The sequence below is a fragment of the Maniola hyperantus genome, chromosome 22, assembly GCF_902806685.2.
Source record: "Maniola hyperantus chromosome 22, iAphHyp1.2, whole genome shotgun sequence".
Lineage (NCBI taxonomy): Eukaryota > Metazoa > Arthropoda > Insecta > Lepidoptera > Nymphalidae > Maniola > Maniola hyperantus.
This window is the reverse complement of record NC_048557.2, coordinates 7860440-7884620: the sequence shown is the minus strand read 5'-3', so window position 1 is coordinate 7884620 and position 24181 is coordinate 7860440.

Below are 24181 nucleotides of genomic sequence, written 5' to 3'. Positions count from 1 at the left end.
TTTGTTTGTTGGTTTGTCCTTCAATCACCTCGCAGCGGTGCAACGGATTGACGTGATTTTTGCATGGTGGAACTCTTTGATTTTTCGGGATAAAAAGTACATAGGCTACTTTTTATCCCGGAAAATCAAAGAGTTCCCACGGGATTTTTAAAAACCTAATTCCACGTGGACCAAATCGCGGGCATCAGCTAGTAACAGATAAAATTAAGATTTTTTCAGTGTCAACAAAATCAATCAATAGTTCTTCAGAATCCAAATGCTTCCCTTATCCAATAACAGAGGACCGGACAATCTAATTGAAAATTCAAAGGCCGTAGGGTCACGTATGGACCCCGGCACATAATACCCTCAGTAATACAATACTCGGGCTAACACTAAACTGCTATAAGTATTGCAAGTCGGTCCGGCATTTGAGGGTTGTGTCGCGCATACTGATGGCGAATTTTACCGGATCTCAGAAAAGTCTGTAAAGGTGTTTGGATGAGGCATTTTTTTAAAGAGACAGACACTCAACAAACTGCGTCAAACCATTGAACTACAATTACTTTAGTACAAATGCGACATTTAAACGAATTTAGAATTTTGTATCATATTATACTAATGTAAATAACGAGAACATACCACGATTAATACGATGATCTTGAATTACCGATATTTCGATCGTCGTACGACAGCTAAAGTTGATAGTGACTTTGTGACTTGTGACTCGTGAAGTTCCAACAAAAAGAATAAGAAATAGTTAGTTCCATACTGCCCATGACAGTTCAAACTTCATCTCTCGCAGCACTGCAGTCCCGTCGTGAATGCGACTTATGCAACTGGGTCGAAATATCGATAAAAATTTAAATTCAAAATCATCATATTATTGAAAGTAGAATGCACTCGTTATTCACGTTATAACCACTAAATAACTACTACTATAATATACTATATAAATCAGTACCCTTATTAAAAGCGAAAGTGTGTTTGTTTGTCGGTTTGTTGGTTTATTGGTTTGTTAGTTTGTCCTTCAATCACGTCGCAACGGTGCAACGGATTGACGTGATTTTTTGCATGTGTATAGATAAAGACCCGGAGAGTGACATAGGCTACTTTTTATCCCGGAAAATCATAGAGTTCTCACGGGATTTTTAAAAAACCTAATTCCACGCGGACGAAGGCGCGGGCATCAGCTAGTACTAAATAAGCTTAAAATCATTAGTTTATGTCATATCCAATCTATTGGGCATCCAGGTCACGCGAGCCTTAACTTAGCTACTTTATTTGTGAGAGGTGAGGCTCGTTGAAAGAGATAGTTGGAGTGAAAATGTTTGCAAGGCCCGACACGTCGCCGGACTTTTTAACTTTACTTTCGTGCCGGTTTTTAGTGATTACTTACTTACCAAGTTTGTCCACGAACTTTGAACTGAAGAGACTTAGTCTATGTTACTTTTATGACCCGTCTATAGTGAAGTCGTTGGTTGTCGTCAAAATGTCGAATGTCTAGATTTTTAGAATCTATAGATTTTATTTTGTTAACTTCCTAAATCAAACTCTGGACCCCTATTTATATGACCAAAGGCTCAGCATTATGGGGTAGTCGTCGAAAGGTCGAATGTCAAGAATTTAAATTATTTAGTGAACAAACTTGTCTCTCATAACTTCTTAAGTCACAAAGTATAACTATTTAAGTATACTAGTATAATATCGTAAGCCATAAAGGGCGCAAGACATAAAGGTTGGTGTAATAGTTTTAGTATCTCTGCAATTTTGAGATTGGTTATTTATGAGATGGGTGTGTGTCTTCATAAATAAATCCATACGTGAAATCGGACTCAGGCTCTTGGTTATGAGTAACAGTTAGACTTATTTATATTACCTATAGATTTCTATTCCTAACCTATAAATTACCTACCTACTTAGTCTTTGTAGCTTTAGTTGACCTCGAAGATTTACGCAATCAAATCTCCCAAATTCTACAATTGACAATCAAAAGTGTACAATGGTATAGTACGCGACAGGGCAAGATGACCATCGGGGTATGAGGTGGGAGACGCCCCGCATAGCCGCACGTCACACGCCATCGCCCGCACCGGGTTCGGGCGGGGCTGTGCAGGTGTGCGGGGCATTCCCTTCCCGATTGCCATCTCGACCAGTCGGCGTAGGTACCTACTATACGTAATTTGAATAAACGCTTTGACTTTGGCTTTGTCCGCTTGCCTTTAAGTTTAAAAAAAAATGTATAGGAACATTTTAATTTTCCGGGATAAAAAGTCGACTATGTCCGTCTCCGGGGAGCAAGCTGTCTCTGTATCAAAATAGATAATAACCAGGACTTTGTCCAAGCGGATTTAACTTTCTGAAAATCCCGTGAGAACTTTTTGATGTTCCGGACGGAAGGAGTTGCAAGAATTTTCAGAATCGGATCATTAGTTTTAGATATTACCCCTACATCCAAACTTACTTTCATCATCATCATGATCAACCCATCGCCGGCTCACTACAGAGCACGGGTCTCCTCTCAGAGTGAGAAGGGTTTTGGCCATAGTCTACCACGCTGGCCGTGTGCGGATTGGTAGACTTCACACACCTTTGAGAACATTACGGGGAACTCTCAGGCATGCAGGTTTTCTCACGATGTTTTCCTTCACCGTTAAAACAAGTGATATTTAATTAATTAAAACGCACATAACTCCGACAAGTTAGAGGTGCGTGCCCGGGATCGAACCCCCGACCTCCCAAAGCAGGCGGACGTCCTAGCCACTATGCACAGCTTGCAAACTAACTTTACCTAAACTTACTTTACCTGTTTATAATATTAGCGTAGACCTACGGTAATCTCTAAAACTACTTAATACATAAGTTTTTTTAAGATTAATTATCTAAATTCTAGACCCGTCTAGGTAGGAATGTTTTTTTTTGCTTAATTATATTACTATGCCCTTTATAACAATTATTTATATTATATTTTCATATAAGTAATATCGACTTTTTGTAACTATATTATTAGCTGAAGCCTATGGTTTTTTATGAAGGAATATTTCCTAAATATGTTTTGTGTATGTAATAAAAGATGTACGATATTAATATTCGGTAAGGTTTCCTCGCCTGGGGCGATCTATCGAGTTATTTTGTAGGAGTATCTTGTGGTCATATTATTATGTACATACAAATCAAAATACGGTTAGTTAGGAAATAGAGACTAAGCTTATGTCCGCGGGTTTGTCCATGTGAAAAGTTTTGGTGGAAGGTGTGCTCCTGAAAAAGTATCCTGAAAAAGAAAATCCTGAAAAAATCCTGAAATCCTGAAATCTGAATCCTGAAAAAGTAAGTAGTAGTATAAAGTAAAAGTAAGTAAAGAAAGTAGTAGTAGTATAGTATAGTAGTAGTAAGTAAGTAAGTGAATCGTATATTATGGAAATGATAAAAGAGCTTGGATTTGACCTGTAGCTAGCTGCAGCAATGCGCGGGACTGTGGTGTTCCCAATCTGAGACCTAGAGCCACACGAAAACTATCGTTACCTAAAAGTGTGCCGAGATTTTCGGATGGCAAGGCATGAAGCCAATGAAAATGAAAAATGAAAATGTTTTTTATTCATGTAAACTTTCACAAGTACTTTTGAATTGTCGGATGCATTTACCTTTAGTTCGGAATGCCTTTCCTACCGAGAAGAACCAGCAAGAAACTCGGCAGTTGCTCTTTTTAAGTAGGTATTTCAATACCCAGATTCCTTTTCAGATAATGCTAGAAGCCTGGCACGATCTCTGTCACTTGTAAGATTTTGAACCTACTTAGTTTTACAAAATATTTACGATAACTAATTACATTGTTTGTAAGCAGTTTTATCGTCTTCTAAGTCTTCATACACCAGTCAAAGAATAAAATGAGTCAGTGCGATAATGGTTTCTTGCGGCTTTTTTAACGACAATACTTGCGCCGCACAAGCGCAAGTTGCGCGTGAGAGACTCACAATGATTGTGCTTGGGCTGCTCCGTGCTCATGCCTACATGTTTGACGATCAAGCACGATGAAGTCGCAACGCCAAGCATAGCAGCCCAGTCTCCCAACATGTACCTAACTGTATCGGGACTTTACTTTTCTACCATACCCGTATATCGCCTGGAGACTTGGACCATCGTGAAAGGAAATGCTTGAAAGAAAAGCTTAAAGTGGGTGACCAATATTGACATACCTTTACCTAGTGCTCTTTTCCGTCTTTCAGAAACAAAATGGTGAAAACCATTTTACTTATTGCAGTTCTTGTAAACTCACATTCATAGACAAACTACATTTTTAATGTGCCAAAGACATTTGAGTATTATGTTACAGCGAGAAAGTGGCAGTATTTTGAAACTGTTTTTATACACAATTAATATTTTATGGATTTAAATTTTTTTGGTGCTGTTAGGAAACCAAAATGCGTAGTTTTGGCATGATTCATGAATGAGTAAGGATTAGGCCATAGTTTTTTGGCATTGGCAGACTTCACACAGCTTAAGATAAGATAAGATAAGATAAGATTTATTTATTTGCTTTCATGTACATGAAAGAAAATAAATAAATAATGTATCATTTATTTATTTGCTTGTGGCAGGCATGCGGGTTTCTTAGCGATGTTTTCTTTCACAGTTAGTAAATCAAAGCAAGTGATATCTATTTGACTATACCTACCACTCTCCGCTCAAGAAAAGACCCTCTTAAAAGATCTTTTTTATTCATTTAAATCGTGTAGTTTTTCGATTTCCTGTACAAAACTTATAGAGTGCCATGCTCGATTGTTGAACAAATACTTGGGGCACGCTACATCGATTCAAGTTCGCTGAAGAGTGCAAGATTCGCTATGCAAAGTGCAACGTTTTCTATTGAAGAAATCTATTCTTTAAAAGTTATAACGCCTTTTTTATGCAGTTTTTAGGGTTCCGTACCTTAAAATGAAAAACGGAACCCTTATAGGATCACTTTGTTGTCTGTCTGTCAAGAAACCTACAGGGTACTTCCCGTTGACCTAGAATCATGAAATTTGGCAGGTAGGTAGATCTTATAGCTGACATTTGGAGAAAAATCTGAAAACCGTGAAATTGTGGTTACATCACACAAAACAAATTAAATTGTGGTCATGAACTAATAACTAGTATTTTAAATTTTCAAAGTAAGCTAACTATATCAAGTGGGGTATCATAATGAGAGGTCTTCACCTGTGCATTCTAAAACAGATTTTAATTTATTTTTATGTATCATAGTTTTTGAATTATCCTACAAAATGTCGAAAAAATACGACCGTAGTACGGAACCCTCATTGCGCGAGCCTGACTCGCACTTGGCTGGTTTTTTAAAAATGCCGAGGTATTGTAGCGCGTCGGGCATGTTCTAACACGGTGCGGGCGAGCGCGGGTGACGTGCGGGTGTGCGGGACGTCCCCCCGCCTCATACCCTAATTGCCATCTCGACCTGTCGCGGACTATATGTTAGTTACTCTTTAGATTGTGCTATAAATGTGACTATAATAAAAAAAAATAGAAGTGTCCAGAAAAGGTTAGAATGCGTCGTATGCCCACGCATGGCATCAATAAAACGGCAATAAAGAGTTGCGATATCGCCCCTTAACGTCGTAAAGACGTAGGCGCGTCCAGCAGTCGCGCGGAATGGCCGCTATAACGCGCGAATAAAAACTGACGCCGATATTATTGCTTTCAAATCTACCTTAGTTATACGCGGTGATAGTCTAGTAGTTAAGACTTCGGTCTCCCATCCGGGCAGTTCGATCCCGACCACTAACTTTTCGAAGTTATATGCGTTTTTTTTTTCTACCATAAAGCACCATTATAAAATGGTAGCTTTATTACTACCAAGTACCATCTAGCCTATGGGCTAATAAGTAATATTATTCTAGCTTAAACTTCTACTTATGATTAATACATATATACAGATATAGTTATATGCGTGTTATAATTTATTTAGTTTAGAGTACGCTCACATGACGTTCACCGCTGCCCGGAAAATCAAAGAGTTCCCACGGGATTTTTAAAAACCTAAATCCACGCGGACATAGTCGCGGCATCATCTAGTAGGCTATATTTTATTTTCAAAAAGTAGAGACTCCTACTAACATTTTAATAAACTGCCCGTGCGAAGCCGGGACGGGTCGCTAGTAGCTAATATTTATTAGTTTCCCGCTCACCATCCGTCCCGCTCATCGCTCCGCTCGCTGTGCTGCTTTAATTCATGGGTAGGTAGTAAAAGCTAGTAATAGGTCATATAATATGACCTATATGCCAATTTCTGCACATCGCACATTCAATAAGTAGACACAATCGAACAAGCGTAGGTAATAAAGTTCGGTGCACACGTAAGGTGTCAGAGGAAATTGAATGCTAAATGTGGGTAGAATGCAAACTAGTGACCGACTTACGGGTAGCTTCCACATTACTGAGCTCTATTCTTCATACTTTCTTGATTCTCGACATACAAAGTTTCTCAGATACTAATTTTCGAGCTACCTGTAAGTCTAGTAGGTATTAATTAGGTCTAGATGATGCCACGACTTCATCCGCGTGGATTGGTTTTTCAAAAATTCTAAGGGAACTCTTCGATTTTACGGGATGACAAGTAGCCCATGTTCATCCTCGGGTTGCAAGCTATCTCTGTACCAAATTTCGTCAAAATCAGTTACTAAACTGATCGGCTGTAACGCTAGCAGAGACACAGACTGTGGCATTTATAATATTAGTATGAGAGTATGGATGAGTGGAAGATGCCAGGTTTAATTCCCGGTAGGGGCAATTTAGGAATTCATTTCTCAACAAATTCAAAATTTTCTCTGGTCTGGTCTGGTCCGGTGGGAGAATTCGGTCTATTTACCACCGTACCAGCAAAGATTTGACGCCAAGCAATTTAGCGTTCTGGTATATTCAGTAGGTACTTTTAGCTCGTAGAACGCATCTATTACCGTGCAATTACATATTCGTCATCGTAGCACGTCGCACTATTCCCCGATATTTTTGACATAATTACATAGAGTTATGATCTGCATAATTTATAACATACAATCTCACCATTGCGCGATTGCAAGACGAGACCGTAGAGATGTCTGAACTCTGAACCGGCATTTTGTCGCACGCTCTCGGGCAAATCTGTAGAAGCACCGTTTCACATTTATCTTAGTAAAAAGCTGAATTAGGTTATTTTAAACTAAGTATTTTAATATTTTCAATTCTACCCTCTTCCTCCTCATTACGTGCTACTTTCTCGACAGCATGCACACGACTGATCATAAACTGTTTACGAGCGTGTCGTCTAACGCCATCTATTGGCGGAGATTGGCAACTCGCTAAACCTGTGACACGATGGCGCTAAAAGTTGATCTTTTATAGGATAGCTTAAAGTTAAAGAGACTTATGTTAAACATAGAGTGGCTATCGGGAAAATTTTCACACTTCATTTAGAAGAGTGGAGTCTTTTTGTAACTTAAACTTAGCTCACCTTAAACCGAACAAAAAGGAGCCTCAAAGGATGCGCACCGCCCATAGGACAATATAAACAAACCTTGATTTTGGCTATCCTTGAACGGGAAACAAACTATAAGTACGGGACGCGAGCCGCGACTGATAGGTGTGCACAGTTGTCTGGCGAGATATCTCTCGGACGTCCGCGGACGTCCAAGCGCTCAAGATTACGTCCGTGACTTACATCCGACAGTTTACACAATTCAGTGTACTATGTATTCTCCAAATACCTTTAAGCTGCGGCTTATAATTTGTTTTGCGCTTGGACACTGCGTCTTAGCCTCAGCTCCGTTCCAGGTTTGCACTGTGCTTTCCTGAGGTAGTATGTATATTACTAGTCACTGTTCTGTGATCGTGATAGATGATGACTCTAAAGCGAAAATAGCCAAATGGCTCTTTCTCATAAACTGACTTATTATCATCTCTATATCCTATCTGTTACTAATATAACGTTTAAATATATCCGACTGAAGTAAATAAAATTTAAACGATGCGGTCGTTTGTCGCAGTCGTTACTATTGTTCTGGAGTCGGTAAGTTCTAAGGCGAGTCGGAGCGGTTTATTGTTTCTTCGTGTTGATTAGATTTCTATGGGCAGTTCATGTTTGTAGGCAATGAAGGTGTGGCGTGATAAAGTGAGTGGCGTAACATAGTTGCGATAGCACGTGTCAGTCCAATGCACTGATAAAAAATACTATTTAAAAATCAAAATTTATTTGTCCATCATATTATTATTATAGGTAAGAACCAGACTATCAGTACCCTTATTATAAAATGTGAAAGTGTGTTTGTTTGTTAGTTTGTTGGTTTGTCCTTCAATCACGTCGCAACGGTGCAACGGATTGACGTGATTTTTTGCATGGGTATAGATAAAGACCTGGAGAACATAGGCTACTTTTTATCCCGGAAAATCAAAGAGTTCCCACGGGATTTTAAAAACCTAACTCCACGCGGACGAAATCGCGGGCATCAGTTAGTGTGATATATAACTGAACGAGTTGCGAAGCTATGTGGCAATGGGCGGAGCACATAGTTTGAAGAATAAACATGGAGGTCCCAAGGTGCTAGAATGGCGACCTCGCACGGAAAAGTGTAGTTTTGGCATTTCAGACTGCGTTGACAGATGACATGAAATGAATTCTAGGGAGCCGCTGAATTCAGGCTGTGCAAGACCGTGGTGTGTGGAAGTTCGTACAAGAGATAGCCCAGTAGTGGACGTCTATAAAAAGAAAGAAAAAGACAAAAAATGTTTATTTAAAAATTTAATTCACTTATTGACAACAGCGGCTGAGAAAGTTAGGTAGTTCAATAAAAAAAGATTGAAATTCGTCCGAAGATGAGATTGTCTGTCCATTTTCCAAATTGAAATCCAAGTGTGAAAACATACGTATCCGTTGAAACCCCACAAAGGCGTCTGCGGTCAGCCTTTATAAAGTGGACTTTTATATCGAGCCCCGCGCTACACGACCTCTCCCGTAAAGTATATGGGCACAGATACAAAATAATCTAGATGTGAATTTATGGTAATAACATCCCCTTTAAAAGTCTAGCTAATTGCTAATGCGCGTGGCCGCCTTTTTAGTGATGTCAGCACTAGACTGAAGTTTCGAGCTGATGGTATATTTTTATTTCGGCTGACGTCAAAATGACGTCATTTCGATGTTAAAAAGACATGGTTCCAGCGCAATAGCAATTTGCGGGACTTATAACGATAACAGAGAATGGATATCTACAATTAGAGTCTCATCAGCTGAAATTCTTTTTTTCTGTAGATAGAGCTATTTATGTATTGTTAATGCATAAAGACTAGCTTTTGCCCGCGATTTCATCCGCATGGAATTAGTTTTTTAAAATCGTGTGTCCCTAGATAATTTCTTGTATAAACCTCTGTGAAACCTATCTGTGAAATTCTCTTTCAATTTTCCCTTACTTTCCTCTTAAAATTTTCTAAAATCATAAAGTAGATGTAGTTACAATTTCTTTATTTCATTTTTGATTTTCAGTCAACAGCCCAAGTACCAATTTTCATAGTACCTTGGAAAAATGGTGATGAAATGATATTTGCTACTAGTACCTACTGGCAAGATTTTCGTGTACTAAATGATGTCCACGTGGATTTAGGTTTTTAAAAATGAGAACCCGGGATGTAAACTAACTCCGGACCCTTCAAACACACTTCGTAATCAGATAGCCACCCATTCGCATTCATTATATTAAGTATGGCAATATGGATTAATAGGATTGTAGAAGTATGAAGATTACTTTATTTTATTTTCCATCATCAAATTGTACAAAATTGTGATGTCTTAAAAAACTTAAATAAGCCACATCTAGAGCCTGTACCTACATCCTTGGCCCTCTTTCCCCCGGAGATTGAATAAGGCCGGAGTGTAGTCGACTCCGGATTTATGAGGACTCCCTCCGACTGCACTCCTCTCTGATTGCCAGTTTATTTTGTGTCAAAGTGCGTGAGTTCGCGCTCCAACCGAACGGGCTGAGATTAATGGTCTGTTTTAAACTGCAATTTACTTATTTCAGGGATTTTTGGTTACGAAAGTTTATTCCAATCGTGATATGTACGTACAGTTCCGCAGCGTTGTCCCTGTCATTGAGACTGACAAAATGTCATATAGGTATGAGTGACAGAGACAACGCTCTACAAAGGCGAAATGCCATTCTAAAGGCCGATGTACATCACTTTCTGTCGCGTAAACTGTATATGTTTGAGCATTGAGCAACCGAAATTGAGAAACTGGCGAATATTTGTTGCAAAATGCATGGAATAAAGTTTTACAGGACAAGCAAAAAACTGAATAAAAGCTGTTGAACCATTGTAATTAATTGTACTGTTTTTTTAAACCGAAAATACGAACTTTGGACTCAGTTTTAGCACAGATTTAGGCCAATGCCAAGCAAAAGCTTGGAATTGGAAATGAGTTCAAGTTTATATTTAGTGATCGAAATCCGAAATAACTAACTTTGGACTCAATTTTAGCACAGTTGTACCTACACCGTTTTGCTTAAAAATATTTATTTAAGTATTTATTAAAGTTTAGATTAGTACTCATTGGGCTGAAAGATTATAGATTAGATGTCTTCAAATCAAGGTATTATCACCTAGAGCCTAGAGCCGTAAAGTCAGTTTATAAGGGTTTCATAAAATTAGAAAATAATCTAGCAAATAGGTACTTAGTTAATTACATTTTTATTTTACTTTACCTGTAATATCTTAAAACTACCTAACTAACTCATAAACGACATCCCGCGCGGAGCGGCCAAGTTACCTTTTATTTTATGAAGTCAATAAAACGCCAAAGTCGCCGAGCTTATACACTCGGACCGTGTTTGAACTTTGCAACTTGTGTGAAATATATATTATTTGGAATTGAACTTTAACTGAGCAGTCTTTGAAAATAGAGGAATCTCTAGTAATGTTGTGCCACACTTTTTAAATTTATTTTAAGTTTAGTTTAAATATTTTATTATTATTTGCAATGCGATGCGATGCGCTGCGTTGAGTTGCGATGCGATATGTTTCGTTGCGATGCGATACAATGCGTTGCGATGCGATGCGATGCAATTCGATGCGATGCGTTGCGTTGCGATGCGATGCGTTGCGTTGCGTTTCGTAGCGTTTCGATGCGATGCGATGCGATACGTTGCGGTGCGTTGCTTTGCGTCGCGTAGCGGCTGCCGTTTTCAGAAAACATTTTTAATGTACTCTGTACGTCGGGTTTCTTTTTTTCGGAACTCTTAAAAGGGTTCAAAATTGTAACACACTATATATGTGTCAAACGATGTCGTTTCTCTAAACGCGTTATCTGATCTGCGATCGCCTGCGAACGCATAGAAGGGTGCCGTCATATTGGAGAGAATATTTTTTTATGTCCCTCAAAACTGTCGACGAAGGTTCGGTCATTCTGCCGTAATTCCGGCCTAGGGGACATTCGGAGTTATGTGTGATTGTGTAAAGCATTTTACGATAGTAGACGTGTATACGGCGTAACCTTTTTCCGGAATTGATATTAGAATAGGGAATTATTTTTTACGGATCTCTCTCGGAAGGAATGAGTGGTGTTCATGTCTATATAAGTTTATGTTAATCATCATCATTTCAACGTATCGCAGGCCCGCTAACGATTTTATGGATCACTTCCACAGTGGAAATGAAAATTAGTGGAATTGAAAAACACTCTCCTTTGAGAAAATTTCTCAGACATGCAGGTTTCCTCACGATGTTAGCCTTCCCAAATTGCCAAATTTCAGCTCGATTCGTCCAGTGGTTTCAGCTATGCGTTGATAGATCAGTCAGTCAATATATCAGTCAGTCACCTTTTCCTTTTATAAAATACTAGCTGATCCCCGCGGCTTCGCCCGCGTAGATTTAGGTTTTTAAAGATCCCGTATAGCCTATGTCACTCAGGAATAATGTAGCTTTCTACTGGTGAAAGAATTTTTAAAATCGGTTCAGTAGTTCTAAAGATTACCCCCTACAAACAAACTTAACGACATTACCTCTTTATATAATAAGACAACGGGCCGTGCAGCAGAAATCGTAATATTTTAATTTCGCCATAACTTCAAAACCAAACGTCCAATTTTAATCATTCAAAGACCAAATATTATCTCCATAAACTGTTCTTAGTGATGAAATCATTTATTTTGATAAGGATTAATAGCATGAGTAAAATAAACGCGTTTAAATGTAGTCCAAAAAAATTCAAGATTTTTAAATAAAAAAATGGTTGCTGTGCCTCACTCGACATAGATGGGTATAGTGTGTCGCGGACTTTTTTGTAGATATTTATAAGATCTACAATTAATTAGAACATTTTATGGTTCTATCTTTTATAGTTTAGGCAGCGTACGCAAAATAAGTAACTTTTCTGGTTGATTTTTTACACCTTGTGTCCGAAAAACCCAAATATCTTACGGAACCCTATTTTTTTCCAAAATAAAATATAGCCTATGTTACTCGTGGATAATGTAGCTTTCGAATGGTGAAAGAATTTTTAAAATCGGTCCAGTAGTTTTTGAGCCTATTCAGTACAAACAAACAAACAAACAAACAAACAAACAAACAAACAAAGTTTTCCTCTTTATAATATTATATAAAATACTAGCTTATGCTCACGACTTCGTCCACGTGGACTACGCAGGGTACTTTACAAAGGGATTCTTACGACGTAGGTATAAGTACACGAAAAGTCGAGATGGCAACGCCCTGCACACCCGTACAGCCCTCCCGTAACCAGTGGCGTGCACAGGAGTTCAAGCCAGGGTATGCATTTAGGTATGAACTTATTTTACGACAGGTTATAATGAAAAATAAGCATTGATTTATTACAATGAGGGTAAGCAGTGCGATTATGCCTATAAGCTGCACGCCACTGCCCGTAACCCAGTGCGGGTGTGCGGGGCATCCCTCTGCCTCATACCCCGATTGCCTTCTCAACCTGTCGCGGACTATACATCTTAGGTCATAATCGTCATCGCCAAGTATCGTAGATGTGACATGCACTGCTGGGTACCTATACGCAGTGGCGTGCACAGGATTTCAAGCCAGGGTATGCATTTAGGTATGAACTTATTTTCCGGCAGGTTTAAATGAAAAATAAGCATTGATTTATTACAACGAGGGTAAGCAGTGCGTTTATGCCTCTATCAGCTGCACGCCACTGCCTATACGTACTAAGCGTAAAGCCTGTATTATTCTTGGGTACGGCATTAATAAAATTACGGTAGCCTAACGGTGAGGACGTCCGCCTTCTAATCGGAGGTCGGGGGTTCCATCCCTGACACGCACCTCTAACTTTTCGAAGTTATGTGCGTTTTAAGTAATTAAAACCACTTGCTTTAACGGTGAAGGAAAACATCGTGAGGAAACCTGCATGCCTGAGAGTTCTCCATAATGTTCTCAAAGGTGTGTGAAGTCTACCAATCTGCACATGGCCAGCGTGGTAGACTATGGCCAAAATCCTTCTCACTCTGAGATTAGACCCTTGCTTTGTAGTGAGCCGACGATGGGTTGATCATGATGATGATGATGACGGCATTACTGGGTTTGTACTGTGATCTTCCGAATTTCTCATCCTCAAGCTATTGAGGATTCGACTTATCACCGAATAAAAAAAACAATCAAGCTTACAAAAACCACCAGCCAATATTCAAACCTCTCTACATCTATTTTTCTCGTCGTTTATAAAAATACTGACATAACAAAAATTCGGGAGCAGCGTCCCTTATAAAGCTCCTGGTCGAAGGGCGGCCCCGTTACGCCCTCTACAGGACAAATCTTCGGGCCTTGTCCTCAAGTGACTTGATATATTGCCTGTGGAAAACGTAATTATGGTGTCCCGGGTAGCTCTGGTGTTTTTATAAAGGATTTTTTCTTTTACCATTGAATAATATTCAGAGCCTTTGCTTTCACATAAATCGAATACAGGATGTAACCAGAATGCTAGCAAAAACTTAGCGTTATTGTTTTACTACCTAAACACAATCCGATACCAATAACCATTTGCCACATTTTGTAGTTTTAGTGATTTAGATTAGAATCTTTCAAACCCGCAATGTATAGCGTGCAAACCTCGGGACCTACTTACGCAACGTTCGTTGACCTCTAGCGTCAGTCAGATGTTTATTTGCAATATATCGTACACTTTTTCAAAATTATAGGATTTTTTAAATTAAATTTTACGCCTTTTTTTGTGGTTTCATATCAGTAATCATCAGTACTATCTTCTTCATATCAGTCTTCGTTTTTGCCAGCGTGGTTCTGGTTACAACCTGTAGGTATAGCGTAATGTTCTCAATAGTCGAGAGCTTGAATTTTCTTGGGAACACTAAATAAGGTTAATTTAAATGGCAGAAAGGCTGGCACTTTTTGTACGTAGATGCCTGCCTGCCTGATTGGCCAGCGCGCAAATGCAGCCAGTCAACAACCTCTACTTATGTCGTAATGCACAAGCCAAGTCATCCCGAACAAAAAATTATATGGGCATTCGTTTTGAACATGTTTATTTTGACAGCTTTTTTGTACTGGATAAACCGCTTCAAACATTTAATGTAATGCAATGTCTTGACTAACCGCTATGGTCGATGGATGTTGGGGTCCCAATTACCAAGATGCAAGAATAGCGACCCCGCATTAGAAAGCGCAGTATGGACCAACCAGTAGCAGACATTTCATCGGCTAAGTCCAGGATAACAAACCACTACGCAAGTAACCCCTTCACTGTCACGGTTTACAAACGACACTATCATCATGATCAACCCATCACCGGCTCACTACAGAGCACGGGTCTCCTCTCAGAGTGAGAAGGGTGTGCGGATTAGTAGACTTCACACACCTTTGATAATATTATGGAGAACTCTAAGGCATGCAGGTTTTCTCACGATGTTTTCCTTCACCGTTAAAGCAAATGATAATTAAATAATTAAAACGCACATAACTCCGAAAAGTTAGAGGTGCGTGCCCGGGATCGAACCCTTGACCTTCGATTAGAAGGCGAACATCCTAACCACTAGGCTATCAGAGCTTCTACGGCACTATCGGCGTGATTTTATTCAGTGCCAGTCTCACAAATAAAAATACCATTTTCCCACCTTATTTTTCTGCAACGCTTGCTCCAAAATTTACAAAGTGCCACCATTCAAACATGTTCCGCCAAATGGACTCCGCAATACACGTCAAAGTTTAAAAGCTACGCTGCATGTGTTTCTAGCTTATTGAGAAATGGCTGTCCGAATTGATTCTGACGTGTTCACACCCATTTTAAAGTACTAAAATGTCTTGACAGCATCTACCACTCGAAATTTAACCTTGATTGTTTGACAATAGAGTTGGAATTTTAATGTCGCTTACTCCCAAGATGCTCTAAAAGATGTTCGCCTTCATATTTATAAGTGCTCTTTTCGTGTGTAATGGATTTTTAAGTGAATAAACAAGAAGAAAAGTGGCAATAAACGGTGGTTTAACGACACGATTACTAAAATGATGGACTCGTTTTACATGGCTTTGTTGACAGAAAATTAGAATTTATTATCCACAGTCGTTAACTTTTTTGTGAGTGCCTAAGTACAGGACATATATTATGCTATAGGGCGTTTACACATCGTGACAACATGTCTCCAACTACGACCCTTCCAGAGATTTCCCTTCTGGTGTGGTGACTGGCATACACTGTATATACCATATGCCAATCCCACTAATTAATATATACAGGTCTCTCTCAGTATGAAAAGGGCTTAGACCATAGTCCACCACGCTGGTCATGTGCGCATTTGCGGATTTCTCACTTTTGAGAACTTTATTAAGAAGGAACTCTTAGAAATTAAGGTTTCCTCAAGATGTTTTCCTTCATCTTTAAAAAAGGCAAGATTTTCGGAGCTATCTCCGAAAAGCTAAGAGATACGTTCCCGGGATCGAACCTCCGACCTCCCAAATAGGTCCGAGGTCGAAATGAAATGAATGTATTTTTTTCGTGTAGGACTTGTACCACTCATGATGAGTCAAGACTCTGCCACTGCACCGACCGGTTTGAAAGTGGATTCGAAGTCTTAACTATACTAGACTATCCCAGCAATATTAGGTATACCAAGTGACAGCCACGTTGGTCTAGTTATACTAGTGGCTAGTTTATTCATCTGTGGATCTTCGGTCCTGGGTTCGAGTCCCGGATCGGGATGAAAAAATTATGACCTTTTCCCGTCAAGAAATTCTCAGAATAGCGTCCTGGATGAGAAAGTGGTGCTACAGCCCGTGCCAAGGCACTGGCTATAAACCACTGCCGGTCCTGTCTGATTTCTCTTCGATCTAAATTAATTTTCTATATTTTTGGTTGTGCAAAATGTCTGCACTTGGCTATATTTTATAAAAAAAATCCAGAATAATAATTTATGAGAAGTGGCTTCCCATTCGATAGCATTGGATTCAGCGGTCTTGATACTTTAAAATTGAAACCTAAGTTTTGTAATAAAACTCGTCTAATACTTTTGTTTAAGTAATATATTTAAATATCGTTACTTACTGTAATGATAAAGAAAAATGAAAAGCTAATTACAGGTAAACACCGCATGCGAATAAAGAGTGTCAAGTAATTTTACAACCAAAAAATAAATTAGATTAGATTATGTTAGATATCCTTTTGGATAACATAATATTGGGCTGTGCGGGTGTGCGGGCGTTCCCCTTCCGATTGCCATCTCGACCTGTCGCGTACCTACTGTATGTAATCCATACTAATATTATAAATGCAGAAGTGTCTGTCTGTCTGTCTGATAGCATTTCACGGTCTATCCATTCAACCGATTTTGACGAAATTTGGTACAAAGATAGCTTGCAACCCGGGAAAAAACATAGGCTACTTTTCATCTCGGATAATCAAAGAGTTGCCACAGAATTTTTAAAAACCTAAATCAATGCGGACGAAGTTGCGGACATCAGCTAGTCTTTTATAAGCCCTTGATAAAATACATTGACATAAAAGTCAAAATCTGCTACGCAGTAGTCTTAGTCGTAGACCATAGTGAGGTCATAGCTGCATACTACGCCGACTTTGAATGTAGAGCTCTAAAATAAGTATTATAATTTATGCATCAATACAAAGTAAAGCTTAGCTAGTAAAGTCGCGAGCACACACACACACTTGTCACAGATAACTATCTGTTTTTATAACTATAAAAACTCACAAAAAATGTCAAAGTATCAATACTATTCAATACTCTACAGAACGTAGAGATATGCCTAACGTAGGCGGTCCGCGCGAGATGAAAAATCACAGACGACTCTTTTTTACATGATTCACAACCAGGGTGGAACTGCGTGTGTAATTAAAGACAGAAGTGTCTTTCAAATTTTAAAAATATAAGTGTAAGTAGATATACCCCGACAGAGTCCGCGTGGATTTAGGTTTTTAAAAATCACGTAAGAATTATTTGATTTCCCGGCACAAAAAGCTATATCCGGGTTATCTTTGTACCAAATTCCATCAAAATTAAATCGGATGAGCCATGAAAAGCTAGTAGACAGACAGACACACATTTGCATTTATAGTATTAACTTATATGATCGCGACTTCGTCCGCGTGGATTTCAAACGCCTATTTCACCCTCTTAGGGGTTGAATTTTCAAAAATCCTTTCTTAGCAGATGCCCACGTCATAATAGCTATCTGCATGCTAAATTTCAGCCCGACCTGTCCAGTAGTTTGAGCTGTGTAGGTGAAGCTGAATAAAGGGATGACGGAATGATCCTTCTGGCGCAGTCCATTTAAAAATCTAACTGACGAATGAATGAATGAATCAATCGTTATATTATACTCACAATCACTTTTAACAGTGTCGTATACGTTAATGTAATGTCTAGGACTCTGCTACTCAGTCTTCAGGGTTAGCTGACAAAATATTCGTTATGCATGAAATAACACGGTTCAATATTTACTCATTCATAATTTTGTTGGCAACAGTACTAACGTGAAACAGAATAAAATGTGACAGTTCGAGCGCCAAAAGATACCAGCTTCCTGAAAGTCGATGTAGGCGACTGTACTTCGTCCCATCGTGAAATACCTTAAAACCTGATTTCCACTACTAGTACAATAATAGTAGGTATACAATATTTTATAATCTTCATTCTTTACCTACGAGTTCCGGATTGCGTTCCTGGTAGGGTCTATTATATAATAACTTATCAATCTTACCCAGTTTGGTTTGGTGGAAGGCTTCGTAGTGGGCAAGAACGCTAAATCACTTGGCAGTGTAGGCTCAGTATAGGTTTTGCCTGCCATATCCTTTCATGTAAGCGCATTAATCTTAGACTTTATTTTCACTTACTATCAGGTGAAAATTGCAGGCAAAGACTGATAAAAGGATAATCTTTTGTAAGCTATTTGCTACGCCGTAGTCTTGGTCGTAGACCATAGTGATGTCGTAGCTGCATACTACGTCGACTTTGAATGTAGAGCTTTAAAATAAGTATAATATAATTTATGCAATAATACAAAGTATAGCTTACTAAAATATTAATACAGGGTATTATCTATTAAAAATATAAGGTCTATAGCTGCCGTCGTAATTGTTGGGGTTTTCAAGTCTACAGGCGTGTTCTACAAACCTAATTTTTATACTTTTGATATAGTTTATACTATATTCTATATGTTTCAAGCTTAGTCAACTTTTATAGTTTCACTTTCGCTTTGATTTATTTGTGTAGAAGTTACCCATTACTGTCTTGTAATGGGTATAAATGAACGATACTACATCGTTCATTTATATAAAAGTAGAATTTTCTAAACTAGTCTCTGAAAAAGTCTTCGAATTCATCGAATCTTAGCCATTCTAGTGAAAAATGTTGCATTGATGATTATAGATAATTTTGTTGCGAGCACAACTTCGCTGAAAGATATCTATTATGAGTTTCGCTAAATACCTGGAAAAGGCTACTTACTAATGACCCACCCTGGCTTTGGATTGTATTTTAGGACTGGCAACCGCACAATAGCCTAGTGGTTAGGACGTCCACCACCTAATCGTAGTTTGGGGGTTGATACCGGGCACGCACATCTAACTTTTTGGAGTTATGTGTATTTTAAGTAATTAAATATACCTTATTAAATATAGCAAGTTATATATATATTATAACTATATAAGTTATATATATTATAACTATATAAGTTATAATATATATAACTTGCTTTAACTGTGAATGAAAACATCGTGAGGAAACCTGCATGCCTGAGACTTCTCCATAATGTTCCCAAGGTCTATAAATTTGCACTTGGCCATCGTGATAGACTATGGGTATGGGCAAAACCCCTTCTCACTCTGAAAGGAGACCCGTACTCTGTAGTGAGTTGATCATGATAATGATGATGACCCATCACTAGGTAGATAAAAACATCAAACGAATATCAGACCGAGTATAATACAGAAATCGCGTACGATTTTTAGTCTTCAATTGTATTCTTTCAAATACAATTGCGTCCTCCAGGCAAGTGGCGATATATTTGCAGTGAAGTGAGCACAGTGGCGCCGCGTGCGGCTGACTGGCGGAATTACCGCTCTTGAGAAGCCCGATGTGTCACCGCGGTTTATTGCGGCCGGCTGTACTAAAAGTGACCGCTGCGATAAAATAATACTGTCATCTCTTTGGGATAGAAGAATAAAGGACAAACTAAAAATAGATTAATGGAGAAAGACACAGTTTATATAAAGTAACTACGAGCACAGAATCCATACTAATATTATAAATGCGAAAGTGTGTCTGTCTGTCTGTCTGTCTGCTAGCTTTTCACCGCCCAACTGTTCAACCGATTTTGATGAAATATGAAATTTTGAAATTATATCCCGGGGAAGGACATTTTAGGACAAGCTACTTTTTATCCCGGAAAGTTGAAGAGTTCCCACGGGATTTCAAAAAACCTAAATACACGCGGACAAAGTCGCGGGCATAAGTGTACTTAAAGATAAAGAATAAAACAGAATCGCAACAAAACACGATGGAATCAAAATAAATTCTTTTCCTTCGTAAGCACAAAGCGCGAGTCTGCTTATTACGTTAAATTTTTAATATTCGCGCTCAACCTGCGGAAAATTGCAATCTACCGCCAAAAAGAGCACAAAAATACTTAGAACACGGTTTATTCATATCTCAACTTAAAAACTGGAGCACTATTTCTTTAAAAAAAATATGTTTTTAGGAATTCGTACCGTACGAAGGCTGCCAACAGGACTCTATAACTATTACTATAAGCCTGCGCTGTCCATCCGTCCGTCTCTCTGTTTGTCAGCGGACTGTATCTCGTGAACCATTACAGTTCAGAGCTGAAGTTTTCACTAGAATGTGCATTTCTATTGTCGCTATAACAACAAATAACAACAATTTCAAAATGGCCCCCAAGAGTTTTTTTAATTTATTGTAGGAACTGTTATTTCTTGTACGATAGTATGGAACCCTTCGTATGCAAGTCTTGGCCGATTTTTGTTACTGTTAGATGGAGCCAATATCATCTTGTGAGATACAGCGGTATTAAATTTTTCCCTACAAAAACTTTGTTCTGTCAAACATATATTTCTGAGAAGCGGGCAAAAAAACAAAAGCGTGATTGCATAAAATAAAATTGTACAGAAAGAGCAAAAAACTCAATGAAAGCTGTTGAAACTTTATTGCAACTGCACCGTTTTGATCAAAATCACAAATTTTGGACTTGATTTTATCTCTGTATTAGGCCGTTATGCTTGGAAATAAGTTCAAGTTTGTATTCAGTGTTCGAAATCATGAACTTTGGACTCAATTTGAGTACAGTTTGAGGCCGTTTTGCTTAGAAATAGTTCAAGTTTGTATTCAGTGTTCGAAATCATGAACTTTGGACTCAATTTGAGTACAGTTTAAGGCCGTTATGGTTGGAAATAAAATCGAGTTTGTATTCAGTGTTCGAAATCATGAACTTTGGACTCAATTTGAGTACAGTTTGAGGCCGTTATGGTTGGAAATAAAATCGAGTTTGTAGTCAGTGATCGAATCATGAACTCTGGACTCAATTTCAGTACAGTTTGAGGCTATTTTGCTTGATATGAATTCAGATTTGTATTTAGTGTGCCAAAAACGTCCGAATTAAAGAAGCTTTCTTCTTGAAGAAAGAAAGAAAAACTTTTATTTCTTAAATTAAATACGTACACAAAAATTACACCGTTTTGTCCGCCAGCTATTCATTTTGTTGATTTATGACGCTAACACCGAATTTGAAATTAATTTGTTTTGTGACTTGAATGTGATATTAACCGTTAACGAGTTACAAAACAGCGGCTCTTACGGTAGAATGACAGCATCAATTTCACGATCGCAATCACCTCTGATTCGTAGATGCTCACTCACTATTGGCTATCATGCATTATCGCAACAAGAATAGCATAAATTCAGCCAATTATAACGATTGCGATTGTAATAATGATCAATGCAGGTTTTTCGGAATCGACCTACCAAGTGACCGAACTAATAGGTCGCAAGATCTCAGTTCAGTCTAAACCACTAGTTTATTCTGTGGCAAGGTCACATAGCTTTTCCGGTAGAGTAACTAGTCAGAATAACAATTCCCAATCAAATTCCCGTTATCAGTATTATCCAATATACGAACTCCAACAAAAAACCATTTTTAATCCAATATAAGAATTGGAAGTCCTCTCTTGGATGAGCAAAAAATTAAAATACAGCTGTAATTTTTCCGATTCTATTCAATTCGGCCGCGCTGAAAGAATTCCTTGCTTCCATCCAGCGCTGCATTAATCAAATGTATTCATGAGTGATGAGGTGTGTACACATAGGAATGCTACATTTTTATTAGCTTAATTTTTATATCCATAAGGACTAATATTATAAATGCGAAAGTATGTTCATCTGTCTGTCTGGTACCTTTTATAATCCAATAAGTATGCTCTCAAAAAAAGCATAAGTATTATTCAGTCGAAGACTATGTAAATGATAAAAAAACTTGGATTTGACTTGCTCTATGCACGGAGCTGCAAGTGCTTGTACAGTATGGTATAATAATATAGTAAATTGATCACTTGAAAAGAGCAACCGCTGAGTTTCTTGCTGGTTCTTCTCGGTAAGAACGGCTTTCCGAACCAGTGGTAAAATTAAACTAGTTGACGATTCAAAAGCACTTGTAAAAGTTTATTCAATCTATTTCTTAGTTTAATCTATTTCTATTCTATTTTTTTAAAGTTTATCCGCTAAACCAGTTTTGATGAAAGGTACAGAGACAGAAACGGACACAGGCGAATTTTTATTCCGTAAAATCAAAAAGTTTTAACGGTAGGTATATTTAAAAACCTTGTGTTTCCGCTTTGATATGTCAGTCAGTCAGTTTATACTTTTAGTTACTAATAAGATTATTGATAAAATATCAGACAAACACTATAAATGCAAAAGGAAAAAACTATTTACTTAGTCAAAAAAGTTTAACTCGGAAATTTTCTTGCAAATATCGAAGCAATAATGAAATTCTTATCATATACAGCAAAAGTAGGACTGCCATTCCTGCTGAATACTTCGGAATTGTCTTGCTCATTTTAAGTTAGGTTATCGGAAGTTAGGTTTCTCTCCATTGCTGATTTATTATTAAGTATTTCTCCGTATTGGTTTTTTTTATTGATTTATTGGGAAATATCCTCGATATGCTTACAGCAACGCCAAATTGTACACCGAGTCAGAAGTCTAAATATACAAAGGAAAAACTGACTGACAGATCTATCAACTCACAGCTCAAACTACTAGTCACTAGACGATTCGGGCTGAAATTTGGGATGCAGATAGCTATTATGACGTGGGCATCCGCTAAGAAAGGATTTTAGAAAATTCAACCCCTAAGGGTGTGAAGTAGGGGTTTGAAATTTGTGTTCAAAAAATCCTTTACGGCTAAATTTCAGCCCGATTCGTCCAGTAGTTTGAGCTATACGTTGATAGATCAGTCAGTCAGTCAGTCAGTCAGTCAGTCACCTTTTCCTTTTATACAGGAAGATTTTTTGGGTATTGCACAAAATTTTTTTGGTGGTTCTGTATCGTTAATAGAACACATTTCCATTCATAATTTTGTACCTTTTTTGAAATAATTTTTTTATCTTAAAATAAGCAAATCATGGTCATACCAAACCTACGTAACCAAAGCACGCTCTATAAGCACGCTCGCTGACTCTGACGTTTTCCCTTAAAAAAAAAGTACCAAGTTCGCATCCTGTATATTATATAGATTAACAAATACATGTTTTAGCCCAGCCTGTCCTGTAAGTCAGTATTGTCCTTTATTGGTGATTTTGTTAAAGGTAACTCTATCCAAAGGGGAATAAAAATATTATTTCTCTCCACATTAATGCGAAAACAGTGTATTGTGATGGTAATATGAAGGATGGGGGCTCCTCTGCAACTGTGTATACTGCGAAAGATCGAGTATGACGTATCACTATTGGTTTATTGATGCTATCGGAGATTTAGAGGGAGTTTTAATTTTTATAGGTTATGAGTTAGTAAAGTAAACTTTTCGGTTGCGTTCAAATCAAGTAAAGTCAAGCTCAACCGGTATAGGAGTGGACTGAAAACCAAAAGGTCGACGGTTCAAACCCCGCCCGTTGCACTATTGTCGTACCTATTCCTAGCACAAGCCTGACGCTTAATTGGAGAGGAAAGGGGAATATTAGTCATTTAACATGGCTAATATTCTTTTTTTTAAAAATATTCTTTTTAAAAAGCTTTTGCGCAGTGTGCCTGGGTGCTGCTGGTCCCTTTAGGACACGTCCCTAATGCGTATGGGGTTCGATCCCGAGTACGCACCTCTAGCTTTTCGAAGTTGTATGCGTTTAAAAACTATATCACTTCCTTTAACGATGAAGGAAAACATCGTGAGGGAACCTGCATGCTCAGGCATGCAGAGTTCCCAAAATGTTCTCAAAGGTGTGTAAACTCTTCCAATCCGCATTTGGCAAGTGTGGTGGACTATGGCGAAACCATTCTCATTCTGTGTGGAGAGCCTTTCTCAGTAGTGAGTCGGCGATGGGTGATGATGATGACGAATTTCACCGTATCACAAAGTAATTACAAAGCCAAGTTTGACTTGTTTTTGGGGTTCCGTACCTCAAAAGGAAAAACGGAACCCTTATCCTCCTCCTTATATCGCAGTTGGCCGGTTTTTAAAGCTCCACTTCACT